The 19,080-nt window shown below is 46.8% G+C and overlaps 1 protein-coding gene and 1 pseudogene across 1 annotated transcript in view; both read right to left on the bottom strand.

The window, feature by feature from the left end:
* The window catches only part of LOC148020560 (chitin elicitor receptor kinase 1-like), a 189,890-nt gene that overhangs the window by 91,452 nt on the left and 79,358 nt on the right, over nucleotides 1–19,080 (bottom strand). The gene's annotated exons all lie outside the window — the stretch shown is intronic.
* On the bottom strand, nucleotides 10,090–16,766 carry LOC148020562 (uncharacterized; annotated as a pseudogene).

Here is a 19,080-nt window from a genome sequence, read left to right as displayed (position 1 = left end):
CCAAGCCGTCGCTAGGAGGACCCGGGTAACCACCAGGGCTCGGCCCGCTAGTGAGAGGCGAGCCATGCTCCAGTAGGTCAGTTTCCTCCGAATAGAATCAAGGACATGAAGAAACTGTTGGACAGGAGTGATGTCGAGTCCCACTTGGAACCCTAGGTACCGGACGGTCTGCCCTCTGCTCACCCATCTAAATCCCAAGTGGACGCCCCACTCCGTGCTAGAGTCCGGGTATGTGAGGAAACCAACCGACTTTCGTCAGTTGATTTTCGCTCCCGTCGCAGAACAGAACACATCAAGAGCCAGCCTCACTCACTCCAGCATCAACTCATCGTCCTCTATGTAGAGTGATGTGTCATCTGCATACTCTGAGTCTAACAACTTAGTCTCCTCTCTCACTAGAAGTCGGAGGCCGCGCAATCCGCTTACACGTGACGTGAGGAAGTGAGACATCGCCTCTGCAAAGTGTAGAAATAGGTAAGGGACCATGGGGCAATCCTGTCGAATCGATCTCTCTTGTCGAAGCTCCTCCCCTAGCCTTCCGCCTATGAGAACCTTGCTGGTGGCCAATCTGTAAAGGGTGGAGACCCTGCAAATCCAAACCTGGGGGAATCGCAACCTCATCATGGTCCCCTCTAGGAAATCCCAGTCCACCCTGTCATAAGCTTTCTCGAAATCCAAGAGTAGTATGGCCAGTCTCTGCCCACTATGTTGAGCCCACTCTGTCGCCTCAAAGAAGGTAAATACATTGTCTAGGATGCTCCTATCCTAGACAAAGCCTATTTGTGTGTCACGGATGATGTCTGGAAGCACGGGGCATAATTGCCTACCAATCATCTTTGCTAGTGCCTTATAGGCCACAGACAATAAGGTGATCGGTCTCCACTCGGAAAGCTCCAACCGGTCCCCCCCTTTGGGGAGAAGACTGATAAGGCCTGTGGACTAATAAGGCCTGGGAAAGCTCCAACGGTCTCCTAGAAGGCCATCAGTAGGGGCCTTCACCACTTCCCAGTAGGTAGTGAAGAAGGCCTTAGAGAGGCCATCCTCTCCCAAGCATTTCTGCCCATCTTGTGTATGGAAAGCCTCCTCTAGTTTCTTCTCTGTGAAGGGGGCTAGGAGGGAGCATCCCATCTCCTCTGTGATAAGGGACGTGATGTGATCCCAAACCTGCGGTCTACATCTCTGTTCTCTAGCTGAAGCTGTCTCCTGTTGAAAAAGGCGCGTGTAATAGTCGGTAGCAAACTCCATCACCTCGCGTGTCCTCCCATACTAATCCCGAAGGTTGCATATTTGCTCTCTTGCGGTGCAAGGCTGGTGCACCTGGAAGAACTCCCAGCACATCGTGTCCCCCTTCCGTGCCCAGAAGGCTACTGAGGTTTGGAAAGAGAACTCCGAACGCCTGTCCTCAAGGCCAGCAATGGCTACTCACGCGCGCACCTCTTGTGCATGGAGGGTGGGATCCCCTAGTGCCTCCTGTAATAATCTCTGTGTGGCTACAAGGTCCCGCCAGAGTGCTCTCTCCTCCTCCTAGCTCTGCTACCTAGCCTGTATGGTTGCCGCTTGGCAGATTCTGCTCGACTCAGCTAGAACCTCTGCAACCTCCTCAGCTATCCAGTCCCTCCTGTTTCACTCTCTGGTCCAAATCTGCTCTATTTGTCTTGTTACCTCCTCCATCCATAGATCGAGTCAGGGATCTGACAGGATCGTGTGTCTAGGGCGGATGCAGGGGGATCAAGTGTCAAGAGAACCGGGGGACAACATGGTGCCTGCCAACTGCTCAATCTGGCCTCCACGAGAGCCTCCCCACTCTTCCACATAAAACCTGTCCAACCGCTCTAGCACAACTCCACCTAGCCGCTTGTATCCCCAAGAGAAGTCCAATGATCTCTCCCTCCTGTGGAAGGAAGGGTCTCTCCAAGCATCGAGTGCTCCTACTGCCAGCAAAGAGACCTCCCATGCCTCGTACTCCTCCCTAGCCATGCCGTGGTAGTTTTTGTCTCTACCCTGCTAATCCTCCAAAGCCTCCAAGTTGTTGAAGTCTCCTCCAACAATACAGGAGTTCACCTCTGGGAGTCCATCCGCGATCTCCACCATGAACCTTCTGCGTGCCCTAACCTCCGTAGGGGCGTAGACATTGAGGACTCCAATGCACAAGACCCCAATATCCAATTTGATCCATAGAACCCTCCCTACCACTATCGTCTCGTGGTCTCATACACAGGCGGTGAGACTTGGGCCAATAGAGGTGCATACGCCTCCACTTCTGCAATGGGCACCTATGGCATGCTCCCAGTAAGTGTGCGAGCTGCCCGGAAGTACCTTTCCGACCCGTTGGGCCTAGGTGGTGGGGGTGAGCTTGTGCTCCTGTAGAAGTAAGATGTCGATCCGTCCGGCAAGGGCAGGTTGCAAATCCTACTGAACAATCAACTTCCTAAAACCACGTGCCCAACTGTAGTGGAGACTATTCACATTTCAAGATGCAAGGTGTAAGCTCATGGGGAAACCTATGACTGATCGAACAGGCATCTGTTCGGTGTGGAGGTTTCTGATGAGGAGCAAAAACTATGAGGCATGCAAGTATGCTTTGTCGCTGGTCTGGACGGCAAACTCCAGTCCCCTGTGGTGGCCCTCGGCTAGACCATATGGGTGATAGATGCTCCAAGTGGTACTATCAATGCATCTATCAAGCATGTTGAGAGTCGTGGCTCTGTACACTAGCAGAAACGAGTCGCCTGTGCCAAGGGCCACTCGATCACATCCCTCGGAGCTCTCCACTGTGGAGGGGCTCAAAAGATAATGCTCAAGTGTGGGACCTCGGCACCAGTCCACCAATTAATGTCCATCATGCAACCAGGCCACTACTGTGCAAACAATGCTAGTCCTTCTCCCATCCACTGGGAGATGCGGTCCGCCCCAACTGACTCTTTAACTCCTCTATCTATGTAGTCGTCCGCTCCCCTGAGTGAGAGGACTCAAGAAAAAAGGCGTAGTTTGGTCCATCTGGTGGTACTAGTAGATGGACCTTGCCCCTCCTTGACTTACGAACCACAAAGATCCCCACCTCTAGAGGTAGTAGAAACTCTCCGCACTCCGCAACTCTCAGGTAGGACCATGGGCCACTGCGGAAGAACTCCTGTGGCAACAACTGTACCTGTCTCGAGAAAGTGTGACGGGCGGCAAGGGCGGATGAGCTCATGGTTGTATGGGAGGGGGAAGACTGCTGGTGCGAGGATGATGTAGGCGTGTGTGGCTCATCACCTCCTGTGGGAGGAGGGGGGGTGGGTCTGGGGGGGATCACTTGAACCAGGTGTGGATCAAGGGGGGTGCTCGGTAGGGGAGGTGGTGGAGGGGAAGAGGATCGAGGGATGGTGGGATGGGCGGACGTGCATGGCGGGTGTGGGGGGGGGCTGGTGGCCCTAGAAAGGGGGGCTATGGGCCAGGGTCAGTGGGGGGCTAGAGGGGGCATGGGATGTGGGGGGGGATGGGTGTGGGGGCTATGGGATCTCAGGTGAGGTAGTCCGTGGTGTGGGTGGTGGATGTGGGGGGCTGCGGTCCTGCCGGGTGGGGCGGGCGGGGGGGGCTGTGGAGCGCTCTGTCGAGGGGACGTCACTCGCCCACCTGCTCCCTATTGATGAGACTGGGTCTGAGAAGCTAGCTGCGCCCTCCCCTGCCGTCTCCCTCTCTGTCGTCTCTGGACTCGTGTGAAGCTGTCAATGTCCACCTGCGGGCCTATCCACGGAGTTGCCTTGGCTCCGAAACGTGTGCAAACTGCTGCCTGATGCCCAAAGTCGTGGCAACGCAAACACTGGCCTGGTTGCCCAATCACAATGACCTACTGTCTAAAGAAGTACCTGCCTGCCTTAATCTTTAGGAGCTGTGGGATATTCTTGACCTCTTTCACTGCCACCGATACCTTTGGGACTCTTGCTGTTGTCACTGCATCCGCGAAAGATGTAGGAAGGATAGTGCCGAAGAGCTGTCCAAAGTCTTCCACCAAATGGCGATACTCTATCGCCATGCCAGGGAAAAGAAGGGTGACCAGGTGCCGAAGAAACCTGTGGTGGAGTGCAAATGCCTCCACAGTAAAGCAACTATACCAAGGGACCATGTATATGAACCCCTTCCTGGACCCATATGGTGAACTGGCAAGTAACTCGCAACCTGCGTCTATAGAACTGAGCCGGACCACGAAGATCCCTTGGCCCATAGGACCGCCTCCACGATCTGCACTGTGCCGATGTGCAACGTGGAGTGACGCCAGTCTCGAAGTTGGGCCCTGGCTGGGAAATGTCCTACTACCTAACCATAAATCGTTGTTTCTTTTAGCTCCAGCTCCTTAGCTCAAACAACTAAGAGCTGCTCCTCAGAGAGGACGATGTGCAAGGTGTTTGACTGGGGGCACTTGCTGAGTGCGCCGGCGTCTGACGAGAGGTTTCCATTGCGCGTCCCTTTGGAGACAACTACCAATCACGTCACGGTACTACCTGAGGGGAAAGAGTTGCTGCAGATAAAGGGAACAACTAGAGGGAAGGGGGGGAGTAGGCGAGCGCGGGGATAGGGCGGTCGAATCTGTTGGAGTGGGAGGGGGGGGGGAGGGGGGGAGAGAGACGAAACCATTGGAGCGGGGGGCAAGGATGAATCTGTTGGCCGAAACCATTGGAGCAGGCCGAATCTGTTGGGGCGGGGCCGAGAGCGGAATAGGGCGAATTGTCAAGGTGGGGGGGGGGGGGGGGGGACTCGGCGTGGGGGGGGCGAGTCGTCGAGCTGGGCACTGGCAATGGCGTGGTTGAGCTATGGTGGGTGCGATTAGACGGAGCGGGGAGCAGCTTGCGACGTGATGGGTTGAGCTATCGACGGCCCTATATGTGTTGGGTTGAGCTATCGACGGCCCTATATGTGTTGGGTGCGATTAGACGGAGCGGGGAGCAGCTTGCGACGTGATGGGTTGAGCTATCGACGGCCCTATATGTGTTGCTGAAAATTGGGGAAACCTTGATGATAGATAAGGAGAAGAGTTGAGAGTTAGTAATTGCTCACCTGCTCTCACTATAAATGGCTTTAATGAAGAGAAATAGGGATGCAAACACATCCAATTAAAGTGTAATTTGAAGGCTAGAATCAAAAGCTAAGAACTAAAACACATTGCATGTTGGCCAAAAACCGAAACACGGGTAGGTAAAGTTCAAGGCCTCTCCCTCCTAAACAAAAAGTTTGTTCAACCCAAAAATATAAATTAGATAAATAAATATCCTAAAACATGTTTTCACTCTTATGTATCTCCTCTCCCAAACCTATTGTACATGATTAGACACCACCCTATTTGAGGTAAGACCTTCCCATGAGCTTTTCTTATGTTATATGTCACACACTCAGTCACCCATGACTCAAAGGTGGGTTTGTTAGTTAGCTACTATCTCCATGTGTGAACACACCACATTAAAGTGTGTTAGTGTGTGCACAGTGAATATACCTCAGTAAGTCTAGGGTTAGGTTTCGGAGGAATCCCAATGCTATAAAATAAATCCCTAGCCTTGTACTTTCATATCACCAGCTACCACATCATTCTATTCAGCTTGGTGTACGATCAGCTTGGTGTACATGCCTCTCTGCAAGAGTCTGACGAGACGTATGTTGACGTGAGATCTTGCTTAAGAACGGCAAGAGCCAACTCCTGCCACATACGACTTTCCGGCGCATCCATTACCGAATGCCCTGATGTGGACTATGAAGAATCAACACACATATTAAAATCCCCCATCAAAAAACCCCATCTACCAAGGGACAAGGAAGTCTGCAAAGTATGCCAAAGCTCCCTGCGAGATAAAGGATCATTCGGAGCATAGAGGCCAAGTAACCATAAGATCTCTCCTTCGAATAAAATTTCAATCACCACAAAGCGGCCATGCACATCATTCTTAATAAGAACCGGCTGATATTTTTCATGTACAATCATAAGCACACCAGAATACTGCCTGGCATGTGTCCTTGCATAGAACAAACGAAAGCCATGGCAATCCACAACTTTTCCTGCTTCACCGTGACTCTTGTGCTCAACAGCACACAAGACATCCCACTGATTCTCATGCAATACAGTCCACATGGCATGTTGCTTGTGGCGAGAACAAATTCCTCACACATTTCACGTGGCTATCTTCATGTGTATTCAAAAGAAAATCAGGTACGAGGCACAGCTTGCCTCGATTTAACCTTTTCTGCGAGAATGTCCAGGACTCCCTCATCCAAAAAATCAGCTAACACGGCAAAAGAGTTCTGACAACCAGATTTGGAGGTAGATGGCATATCCGTTGTCTTGGGGATGGAATGGGGATAACGATGATCCCATGGGGTAATGACGTTACCTCTAGTATCAAAAGCCAGCTTAGCAAGTGGACCCTTTGGACCATCCGAATACACTCTCCTAGTTGGCTGTTGGCGGGGAGCAGAGGAAACCATAGCAAGAGCAGAGTGCTCTGAAGACAACATTTCTTTCCTGCGCATATACATACGCATGGAATCTGGTGAGGCAGTAGGCACAGTATCCACCATGCCAGCAACAAGCCTGTTGCCTTTTTTCACGCGTACATCTATCCAGTCGTTGCCACAAGAATCCAAACCCGAGACCTATTGTTTACCTTTATCCAAAACTTTAGGTGGCTGGGTGGCATCCTGCGTGACGGAGCATCACACACCATATCTTCCATGGGCAGCGCAACATACTCGACATCTGAAGTGTGGTGCTTCTCTGGGCATCCAGCCATAAAATGCCCCAATTTTCCACACGAAAAGCAATGTCCTGCAAAGTTGCCCCATTTCAAACGAAAATGTAAAGGATGCATGCCAGAGCAGTTAATACATAACCAAGCAGGCCTTTTCCGAGCAGTGTCCCATAACATACACAGACGGTTGCGATTCATGGCCCTTAGGCTGGGGGGGACCAGAACAATGCCCACAGCGGCCATGGCGTCCTTTAACAGTGGCCAATAAACAGCCGGACAGTTTTCCACTTCAACCCACACAGGGCATTCACGTTGCAGCAGGCACTGAAAATCTGCCATTGGGCGCCATGGCACAACATGGACCAGACGGCGATCAACGAATAATGGCAGTTTAGACAGGAGAGCAATACGGTGTGTCTCTGATTTCAACAGCACCTCAAAAAAACCCCGGGGCCCAACAAAAATCTCTTAGACACATTTCCCTTGTAGTAGACTGTGCAGCCACTGGCGAATACGGGAAAGCAGTGGGATCCTACCAGTGAAGAAGAGTATTACAACACGTTCATAAAACACTGAAAAGGAGCGCAAGACATGTTTCGGGTCCACAGTGGCTTCCAAAACATCTTCCGTTGCAGAGTCAGAAAAGACTTCCTGATTATGTTGAACATAATCGCCAAGCAAAGTGTTGGCAAACTCCAGCAAATGCTCCCAATCAACATCTTGGGAGTCCACAGAATCAGAAGCAACTTGAGCATAGGAACGATCCCGATGATCCATTGTCTCTACAGAAGTATGCTTGGTGCGTTTGCCCGCAGGCTGGAGGTCAGGAGCAGGGGGCATCTCCTCTGTGCACGGAACCATATCCTCTGGTTCCTCGATATCAGAATCTGGACCAAGAGCTGCCACCGTTTGGTCTATAAAAGCCAGATCCAAGCCAGCCATATTGTATCAGTACGTATGCCGGTCAGAGGCCGAGTGAAGAGCTCACGGGAGGCAGATACACGCAGGCCTCTCTCTAGCTCTCTCCCTCTCTCTCTCTCTCTTTTCTGTACAGATGCACTGTCCAGGGGTGTAAACGCCCCGAACCACGTAGTATGCTTAACAATTATGATATTCACTTGTTTTCGAGATTTAATATAAAAGAGAATGAACACTTAAAGTTGAAAATGAAAATTACTCACAAAATTACAGCCATAAAAATGTAAAAGTAATGGAGACAAGATTGAGGGTTGAAGATGGGCAACCCCCCCCCGGAAGGAATGTATTTCTGCTCAACCCAAGTCCCTTAGGAAAGAGCTCAGTTACAATCAACCTGAGAGTGAGGAGAAGTAATTCTCACTCTCACAAGATCATGCAAAGATGTACAAACACATGCATTATCTATTATGCAATGATGAGTACTGATTTCTTTACAGTATGAGAGAAGAAAGAGGGGAAATCAGCCTTTCTTCATCGTTGATCAGCATGGATAGGGCTTGCTTCTTGTTGCTAAAATGGAAGAAAGAGCTTGAGAAGGGGGTGCTGTAATGAATTTACAGGCTTGCTGTCCTGTAAAATAGCAGTGATAGAAGAGGGAATATGGAGGAATTTGATAATGGAGAAGTGGGGGATGATGATGGGGATGGATGGGGCCAGTTTCTGGCTATCTGTGGATGCTGTACATGAGTTTACAAAGGAAAATGATGCTGAATGAAGAAAAACGAGCTCTTATTTATAGGAGAGGGAAGAGCTAGTACAAAAGGGGAAAGTGGAGTAGCACAAGACAAGTGCCCAGCCACATGTCATGAGATGTGACAAGTGGTGGAACACTTGGAAACTTGTGTGGCAAGTGTCTTGACACTTGTCTCTTCTCTATGGCCTTCCTTTTTGGGCTGAATACTGTCAAGAATAGAAACCTCCTAAAAAATAGGGACCCCCCCAATATGGGTGTCATATGAAAGCTTTTTCAGTGTACATCGCAAAAACGGTATCAGAATCTTCATGTGACTTTCCTATGTAAAGAAATGTGCATTTCAAGCTTTCAGCCCACACATGCACATTGTACAAGCATTTCATGATCATGCCATCTTGTTGATTGTAACTGTCTGTTCTGGCGGATTTAGCCCACACTTCAAGGCATCTATCCTTTCTGTGTGCGAGTCTAACCCTGATATGCGTGAGTTCTGGTCACAGGCGCCCAATCGGGCCATATAGGTGGAAGTGTGAACTATCTTTTCTCTAATCCACCGCGTGGGTCCACCATAACCTGTGACCACTCATCATTGGCCAGCTCCAATGCACTTTTCTTTATATCTAATTAGTGCAAAGTAAACAAATTTAATAAATCATTATATAGACAAATTAATGAAAAAGGATACAAATTCTATTTCTACAGAGTTGTGACAAGGGGCGTATTCTGCAAGCACAGCCGATGAAACCTGAGCTTTACCTGTCGGCCTCAGTCGTGGCCTGTCCCAATAACACGTGTGACAAGGCACAACCCTAACAGTGCAGGGGCAGGAGGGCGAAACAAAGGGCTGGCAGTCGACGACAGATGTGCATGAGGTTTTTCCTTGTTATCCTCATGTATTCATCCTATTAACTCAAGTGACATTGCTATTTTAGCTTTAAACATGTGTTCTATTATCTATAATCCAAAATAACCAAGTTTCTGTTTTTTTTTCATACTAATATCATACTGTACCTTATAAAATCATAAGGTAGAAGCCTTCATCTACAAAAGAAAGATCGGTGGGCTTATCCACTTTTCTATCCCTACCGAAGAAAGCATGACCAAGATTATCAAGAAAAGGAACACGAGAGATCAATTTCCAAAAGAACCCTAATATTAGAGCAACCCATGTTGATAGAACAAACTTGTTCTAGCCTATTGACCTAATCCCCTCCTTTGCACATTTTGCAAGAGAGTTTGCTAATTGCCCATACCTCCTTCATTAGCACTTATAACTACCTCCACCTCCTTATCAAGCTCCTCCATCAACCAGTAACCCATTATGCCCAAGGAAGTATGGCCAGGACTATTGGAATGGCGATATCCTCTTCTGGAGAAGGCAATAGCGTGGCCTAAAAGAGCATCCATTTTACTGTCCTAGAGAGTTTGTAACAGCCATCTCCGGATTGTTTTTGCTGCATTTACAGCAGCCCTTTTATGTTGTATTGCATCTTCCATTGCAGGTGGCAAACCATCATCAATACCCTGCTATTCAGGTGCATATGGTGTAGCAACAACTTGTTGTATTATGTTTGTCTGGCAGTTTACAGCAGGCGTAGACTCCAAAGAAAGTGGCAAGAGACCCTCAAAGACATCACCAATGTCATGGGTGGCTGGAATTTGAAACCGATTATGTGAAAATGCAGCATTTTCATCAATACCCTGCTATTCAGGTGCATGTGGTGTAGCAATAACTTGCTGTATTATGTCTGTCCGGCAGTTTACATCAGGCGTGGACTCCAAAGAAAGTGGCAAGAGACCCTCAAAAACATCACCAATGTCATGGATGGCTGGCATTTGAAACCGATTATGTGAAAATGCAGCATTTTCAAGAAATATGACATCCCTATTGACAAAAATTTTCTTTGTGCGTGGGTCATAGAAGCAACAGCCCTTGCTTTCTGAACTATAGCCAGTAAATATGCATTCTACACCCTTGTTATCAAGCTTCCCATGAAGCTCTTTGGGAACATGTGCATAGGCTATGCAACCAAACACCCGAAAGTAGTCAACCTTGGGTTTCTTGCCATGCTAAGCTTCAAATGGGGTGATTGCCTTTAGTGCCTTAGTGGGTGCACGATTCAACACATGATTTGCACACTGAACGCCTTCTAACCAAAATTTATGAGGCAACACCTTGCTTTTGAGCATACGACGAGTCATCTCCATAAGAGTGCGATTCTTCCTTTCAGCACACCATTCTGCTAAGGAGTCATTCTAACAATGGCTTGATGTGTAATGCTATGATCAAGCAAATATGTCTCAAAAGCACGAGACATGTACTCCCGCCTCTATCCGTGTGAAGTGTCTACACTTTCAAGCTAGTTTCAACCTCAAGTTTTGCAACAAGATGTTTAAAATGCATAAACATATCAGATTTTGCTTTCAACCTATACACCCATGTATACCAAGAATAGTCATCAATAAATGTAACAAAGTAAAGACGATCTCCAAGTGTACGTGTCCTCATAGGACCACAAACATCAAAGTGAATAAGCTGCAATTTCTCGACAACATGCACAACACTATCCTTTTTGAGGGAAAATTTGTGCATCCTACCCAAAATACATCCCTCCAATGCACGAGGAGGTGGAGTCTCCATTGGAGGCAATGCATCTACCATATGACACCTCTGAAGGGTCATCAAACTCCCAAAACTCATATGTCCATAGCATGCATGCCATAGCTTCGCATTCTGCATAGTGGAAGATAGAGTAGTGACTGCCAAAGCATCATGAGACTGTGCATCATAGGTATGCAACAAAAAAAAAACCCTTATACATAGTCCTAGACAACCCGAGTGCATAATCCATCTCCTTGTCTTTAATAATGCATTTGTCATCCTAAAAAATGACTCAAAAGCCATGCTTATTAAAACTAGAGATAGACAATAAGTTCTTTGTAATGATAGGCATAGACAAGACATTTGGAAGCATAAAGTCAAAACCATTTGCAGCAGTAATAGTGATTGTCCCAATGCCATAAGCATCATAAATGTTACTGTCTGCACATGTAACACGCTTCCCAGGAGGGGCTGAATGCAAAGAGGAAAACAAAAGAAGTGACGTGCTTTGAAGCTCCACTGTCAAAATATCATGTTTATTGCATTTCAGTAGCATTAAATGTTGAATTAGCCATTGAAGAATCATAACTACAAGTTCGAAATGCATAGTTCTTCTCCATTAAGTTGGTTCAAGCATCACTATAAGTAGATTTGCTGGTTGATGTCTCTTGGATATACAAATCGGAGTTCTTTTTCTTCTCTTTGGCTAATCTCTTATAGCATTCATCAATATAGTGACCTGGCTTCTTGTAATAATGACATTTTCCATTTTTTAAAGACTTTTCTATGTCTTGGTCAGCCTTATTTGATGGCTATCCAGCATCATCCTTTTGCTGATTTTTTGCATTTTGCTTGACTTTTCCTTTGCCTTTGAACTATGAAAGCATAGCCACGTGTCTTGAATGTAATGCAACATTCTTCCGAGTCTGTTCCTCTTGCAATAAGAAGCCTTACAACTCCACAAATGTAAGAGGCAACTACCCCTCCTCCAAAGACAACATTAAAGAGGTGTGGAAACCAAGATACGACTCTGGAAGAGAGTTCAATGTGACGTTTACCAATTCAGCATCTTGAATGACTTCATCCACATTGAGCAGTTGCTCGCGTAAATTTTGTATGTGAGTAAGGTGATCTGTCATGCTTTCAACCCCATCCATGTTCACATTGGCCAAGTCTCTACAGAGATAAGATATTCTAGCTTGTTACATATTGCAAACATACACTCAAGTCAATCCCATGCTGATTTTGAGGTCTTACAAGACTGGATGTGTGGAATGATCGATCTTTTCACTGATAAGGTAATCAAAGAAAGTACTTGTGCATCTTTGGAGTCTCATCTTCTCTGATCCTCTGTAGGAGGGGGAGGAGGGGCAACAGCACCAGTAGCCTGTCCTCTAGTATTATGCTGAGGTGTTTGAGGTGCAAGATCTCTTGGACAATGCAAATCACCTGTAACATAGTCCCACAAGTCCATAGTTGTCAGGTACGAAAAATATGGTACGATACGGTACGATAAAATACGGTACTAAATGGTACCTTAAGATTTTATAAGGTACGGTACGATATTAGTACGAAAAAAAAATAACTTCATTATTTTGAAATATAGATGATAGAACAGATGTTAAGAGTCTAAATAGCAATGCTATTGGAGTATATAAGATGAATACTTGAGGGTAACACGCCAAAACCTCTATGGCATATGCCGCATGCGCAACATGTGCTACAACTTATAAGTACATACATAGGAGTGGATACATCATACATGAATGATCATACAAATAAGAGGCATGTATGCTTGAGAGAGAGAGAGAGAGAGGATGTGTCGCCTTCAGCCCCGTCGCCATCTCCTGGTGCCTCGTCGTCATCACCTGGCCCTCATCGAGCCTGCCGCCCCCTTCTGGTCGTCACCCGCAGGCCCATCACCTGCCCCTGAAGTCCCGTCGACTACGGTTGAGTCCGCCGCCCTCCTGTCGGAAGGCCCATCGGCTGCGTCCCTCATCCGCCTGAACTGCGGCCTCTGCGCTTGCTTCTCGCCCATTTGCCCTGTGCGTTAGGGTTTTGGCTGACGCCGGATCCCTGCCCTGCGCCCCAGACTGTCCCGCTCTGCATCGCTGAGGCGTCTCAGCATCTGTCTCCTATGGCGCTCAATGATGGCTTTAATTTGTCTGTGGTGTGGATGTCTAGGCCTTCGTCCGGGTGGACGTGGTCACCTAGACCGGCTAAGTGCCACTGCTCTATCCAAAGGGACACCTACAGAAGATGAGGTCCAATGATGATGTACTCCTGTAGGCTGTGTGGCAGTAGTAGTGGTATCTGCCATACTCTGTCCTGTATCAGTGAAAAAGTCAGTGACTACTCTCTGTCTATGTGAGCCGAGCTGTGGGGGCCTCCTACTTCATAGAATTGTTGCTCTACGCCTCTGGAGCTCCAAGAGGAAGAATCCCAAGCATCTTTGATCCTCAAACTGCATGATCCGTCTCAAGGGTCCAAAACCCTCTCGAAACAGACAGTAGCATCTACCTCGTATATCATAATATACAGTGCATTGGCAGATGTAGTGTTCCTCTGTCTGTATACCCTCCCATCTGCCTGTCTCAATCCTCAGGTGATGGGATGAGGTGCGGATCTGACCAATAACTGTGCATAGTCCATGAGGCAACTGTGTGTCCATGTAATTGGGTCGGGTGATGAAACCATCCTCAAATATCTGAAGGAAGTGGGTCTGGTAGTGTGCCATCCTCGTGCCATGGGGAGAGGGGGGTCGGATCCAGGTCTTCTCCGTATCTAACTTCAGTATGTTTGCTCTAATCACATGGTTTAGCTCTGATCGGCTTAGGTCAAGTATAGGGCAATCTAGGCTATAGTCAAAGGGGGGTAGTCTATCAATCTGCAGCCCATGTAGACTCATCCATGTACTCATCTGAGCATACCAACAATGTCTGTCACCATTTGCTGCTAGTTGTCTAGAAGAGGCCAGGGCTAGCCGTGGGTATCTATCTTGGGGGAGCTCCCATAGTCTATGTATGAAAGTCACTGCCTGGACCAAGGCCTCAGCCACCATGGGTGATGCTCCCAACTCAGCTCTGCTAATCTCATTTGGGGTCGAGCTCTTCGCTCATATCATACCCAAGATCATCATGACCAGTGGTCTTTCCATATGCTCCCACCCGTCATAGTATTCCTTCTCTGGTCCATCCTGGTCTCCCAAAGGCTGTCTCCTCGTGTGAAAGAGACTCAGACCCCAAATAGTTGCCCCATATAGGAGTGTAGGTGTAACCAAGGTGTCAAAAAGCCACAATTTGGTGCGCGGCTCATGAAATTGTATGTGAGCACATTGCCTCTCCAATGCACCTAAGGCTGCATATGCTTTTGTCAAACGAGCCTCTGATGTCTCTCTCCAAGAGAACTGTGGTCCCTTCAATGTGACCCCCAAATAGACATACTTCCTAACCATCTCCACTAGCTCTCCATCAAAAGTAAACTGGTGCTCAGCTCTTGTCACCCAAGCAGCTGAAGTGTTAAATACCATAACTTTAGTTTTCCCAAGGTTCACCTTAAGATCTCTATCTCTGCAAAAAGCTGATAATGCATCCAAGTGTCTATTTAGTCCCTCAGGTGAGTCAGATATAAGTACAATATCGTCGGCATAAAGCAGTAATGGTATCAGCACTCCAGCTAGGCTGGCTCCGGCTCCACCAGTTCTGTCCACATATTCTGAAATTTCATCTATGTACAACCCAAATAGTGTCGGTGAAAGTGGACAGCCTTGTTTCACCCCAATGGTGCTATTGACTGTATCTGAGATGCCCTCAGGTGTTCGTACTCTGCCCATCACTGTCTCATACAAGGCATAGATACTCCACTGTATCTCTATAGGCACATCAATGTTTTGCATTCTTCTCATGAGTCTAGCACGTGGCACTGTGTTAAAGGCCTTGCGAAAGTCCACAAAACAGCAGTAGATCTTTTTCTTGAATGCCTTGCCTTCTTCGATGATTGCCCTCAATGTAAAGATATGGTCTAGAGTTGTATATCCCCTCCTGAAGCCAGCCTGGCCTTTTGATCTCAGGCCATGCATCTCGGCCCATTCACTCAATGCTTGTTCCACGATAGAGCCATATATTTTGGCCAGCATGTGTCCAATCATGATAGTTCGATAGTTACTAGGTAGCGCGGGGTCTCCACTCTTAAAGAGTGGCACAACAATATGGTCTAACCAATAGGTTGGAAATCCCTCACAAACTGCCCTATTAAAGATGTGAGCCAGCGTTGGTGCCAAGATATCACAGGCATGCGCGAAATGTTCAGCTACTAAACCATCATGATCTTGGGCTTTTCCATTTTTCAGTTTCCATATGGCATTCCTCACTTTTTTTTATGTGAAAAATCTGCAATTTGCTGGTCTTGAGGTTGAGGGGAGTGGCATACGCTCTTGGCCAGGAACATCATAGAGTGTGCAAGCATATCCATGCCAACCATCCGGTCTAGTAATCTGTAAGGGTGGCTGGTTCTCATGCATCTTTTTCCATGCTCTCTTGCTGTCCTGTCCCAAGAACATGGAATACATTTCTGTTTCTAGTCTGCTCAGGTATTCCTGCTTCTTTTTGCGTACCAATCGTCTGAAGAGTGTTCGAGCATGCTTATGTGTACATATGCCAAGTGCCACCTCTCGCTGAAAACGTGCTCGTGTCTCTCTACACTCATCATCATACCAACCATTCTGTGGGGCATTACCTCATGGAGGTTTATCTGACGGTGTAGTGTGTGGGAAAGCGTAGGCTGCTGAAGTGTGTATTATCTCGGCCAACTGTTCTGTAAACTCATCCAGAGAGGCCTGTGTGTCTAGCTCCCTCAATGCATCTCGCACAGTAGTGTTGTATATGTGTGAGGTCGCTTCCACAAAATCATAGCATGGTAATTTTGGTATGTATGGCTGTGCTTCGTGTATATGCCCATATTGCATTGTGAAAGCTAGAATAGCATGGTCTGCTGCTAATCCAATTGGTCTGTCTGAGATTTCAAAGCTTTTTATGTCAGGTAGCAAGTTGGGTGATCCAATCAAATAGTCCACTGTGCTTGACCCTTTCTTGTTATTCCAACATGTGAAACCATTAGATCTTGGCCACTGTGGCAGCCCGTTAAGGATGGCCAAACCATGTGCACTTCCCAATGCCAGTAGGTGTGTTCCATATTCTGTTATCTCTCTATCTTGGGCTGATCTAACTAATCCCACTTCATCTAATGCAATATCTCTGAACATCTCATCACTAGTGTCAAAGAAAGCAGATTGGTTGTTTCCTGTGCGTGCATTAAAGTCTCCTGTTAGTAGAACATCCCCAATTCTCATAAATCTCATTATGTCCTCATATAGTGGTGTATACGGGGATGCCTCTTTAGGAGCAAACTTAGAGCATGCAGGGGGAAAGTAGCATATGGCAATATACATGTCTCGAGTTCTACTTGTACGTAACCTGATCCACATGTATCTTGCCTCTACATCTCTATGTACCACTTGGACTGTATCTCGGAGCTCTTCTCTAAATAGAATTGCCACACCTCCTGATCCCCTCATCCCTCCAGGCCGCCTAGGCCGAGGGCGATATACACTTTCCCATCTATATCCATATACATCAGATAGACGGCTGTCTTTACATTGATGTGTCTCAGTATACATAGCAATGTCTATCCCTTTGAAAGTATCCTCAAAATAACCTACATCTGTCTTAAGGGAGCCATTGCAATTCCACAGTGTGAACTTCAGGGTCTCATAGGCCGCGCACCGTCATGCTATCCTTTTCTCTGTGATGATGACTCTTCCATCTCTGTAGATAGCCCATTTACCTGCTTTCCGTGCCTCTAGAACACGTGGCATATTTTCCCTCCCGTGGGCTATCTGGGCTGGGGTGAGGTCTTTATCTAGGTAGATCTTTTCTCCTTTGAGAGCGATCCTCTTGGAGAGGAAGGCTCTCTTCTTTCCAAGTCTCCAAACTTCAAGATGAGGACTTTTGTTTTTGTGTCAGCTTTCCCGACTCGCCAAGCCCCAATGATGGGTACATCTATAGCCCTAATTTTGGTGGCAAGAGCTGTAGCATCTTCAATTGGGGATCTTTTCTCATCTAGTCCAACCACTCTTACATGGAGTGCGCGTGCCCGTCTTTTTGCCTCTTCTTCCAAGGTGGCATTCATAACTTCCACTTTGTTGCCATGCATTCCTTTGTTCTTTTTTGCCACATCTATCCATTCTGCATTTTCTTTAACAATATTCTCAACATTCTCCATTTTCTTTTGGGTGCCTTCCACCACACTTGCATAGGTGTGCATATCCTTTTTTAAAACATCCATTTCTTTTTGTAGTTCCAGTGTGATTTGTGGTTCCTTTTGTGCATCCAGTTTCTTTTTGCATTCCTCTAGTTCTTCTTGTAGATTAGAGATCGTTAAGTCTTTCTCTGCCATGTGTGCATCCAATGTTTGTTGCATCTCCTTTTTTAGTTCTTCCATCATTTCAGCTCGAACCCGCTCTTGTATATCATTTTCCATTTCCTTCCTCATGATATGCATTTTAGCACGGAGTATGGTCAACATCTCCTCATATAGTGTTTCATTAATTTTGTGGGATGTCTTCCCATATCTACTTGACCCTGGAGAGACATTCCAATCTCGGGTTTTACGCCCATAGGTTTTGTATCCCGTGTTCTTTGGCAGTGTATGGAACATTGTTTCCATGGTTGGTTTTGTGATTCCTTCATTGTCAGTTTCTTCCATCATGATTATAGTATGTGCTATAGCATAAAACTGTTTACAATCTGACTAGAATAGTAAACCAGTAACATAAACTATCACTATAGCATGAACTGTCAATGTGACTGCATCATAAAATATGACTGTAGCATAAGCTGTCAATGTAGCATAGAACTGTCAATCTCACCTAAACTGTCACTGTAGCATGAAATGTTAATGTGCGTCAGTGTGAATTCACGCAGGTCTCCAGTCTACACAGCACGGCAAGGTTCACATCAGTCTGAGTACATCTGCAATCTCAATACATTCACACAAGTCTGCATTCACGTCAGTCTGAGGGAGTCAACAGATTTCTTATACAGTCACAGTCATGACACAAAACTGTCCCATCAGTCACTGCGCATCCCTGCAGATACTGTTCACAAGGCCCACCACTATTTACTGCAGGTACATCCCGTCACTGTTCACTTAGTACTCCTACGTCAGTACATTTACAGCATTCTCAGTGCTCCTGCGTCAGTACCTTCGTCACAGCATTCTCACTACAGCATTCTCCTTTGTCAGAGAGAGAGAGAGTGTGTATATTAACGTCTCTAAAAGGCCAATGTGGCCTATGAGACCAAAGTGATACATATAATGATAGTGTGTTTCTCATCTAGAACAAGAAAAGATGAAAAACATGCCTATAAGACTGAAAAAATGAAATAGTGTTCTATAAAAGGAAAAGATGTCAATGCTAAAAGTGAAAGTAGAGAAAGGAAAACTCTCCATCAATGAGATGTTTGTCCTCTAAGGAGGTGTATCTCTGCATGGTTGAGACGTCTCGGCATCTGTCTCCTGTGGTGCTCAATGATGGCTTTAATTTGTTTGTGGTGTGGATGTCTAGGCCTTCATCCGGGTGGACGTGGACACCTAGACCGGCTAAGTGCCACTGCTCTATCCAAAGGGACACCTATAGAAGATGAGGTCCAATGATGATGTACTCCTGTAGGCTGTGTGGCAGTAGTAGTGGTATCCGCCATACTCTGTCGTGTATCAGAAAGAGAGCGAGAGTGTGTGTGTGAGACTTGGAATTATGATAATAACATAAGGCTTAGGAGTTGGAAGATATTATATGGTCTAGTCTTCAGAGGCCAAAACTAGCATGTATTTTGGTACGAAATGGTACAGATATGTACCGTATGGTATGGTACGAACCGTACAGAACGAACTAGTCCGTACATAGTACGAATGCAACTATGGAGCTGTTAGACATGTAGCACCACATGATACAAGGGGAGCCCATTTGGCTAATTTTACGAAGTATAGATAATTGTAATAAACATGTATTTATGAGCTCACTGTTGGATGATGAT

The sequence above is a fragment of the Lygodium microphyllum genome, chromosome 18 (genome assembly GCF_053477565.2).
Source record: "Lygodium microphyllum isolate KBCC chromosome 18, Lygodium_microphyllum_v1.1.10, whole genome shotgun sequence".
NCBI classification, from domain to species: Eukaryota; Viridiplantae; Streptophyta; class Polypodiopsida; order Schizaeales; family Lygodiaceae; genus Lygodium; species Lygodium microphyllum.
This window is presented reverse-complemented; position numbering and strand designations above follow the sequence as displayed.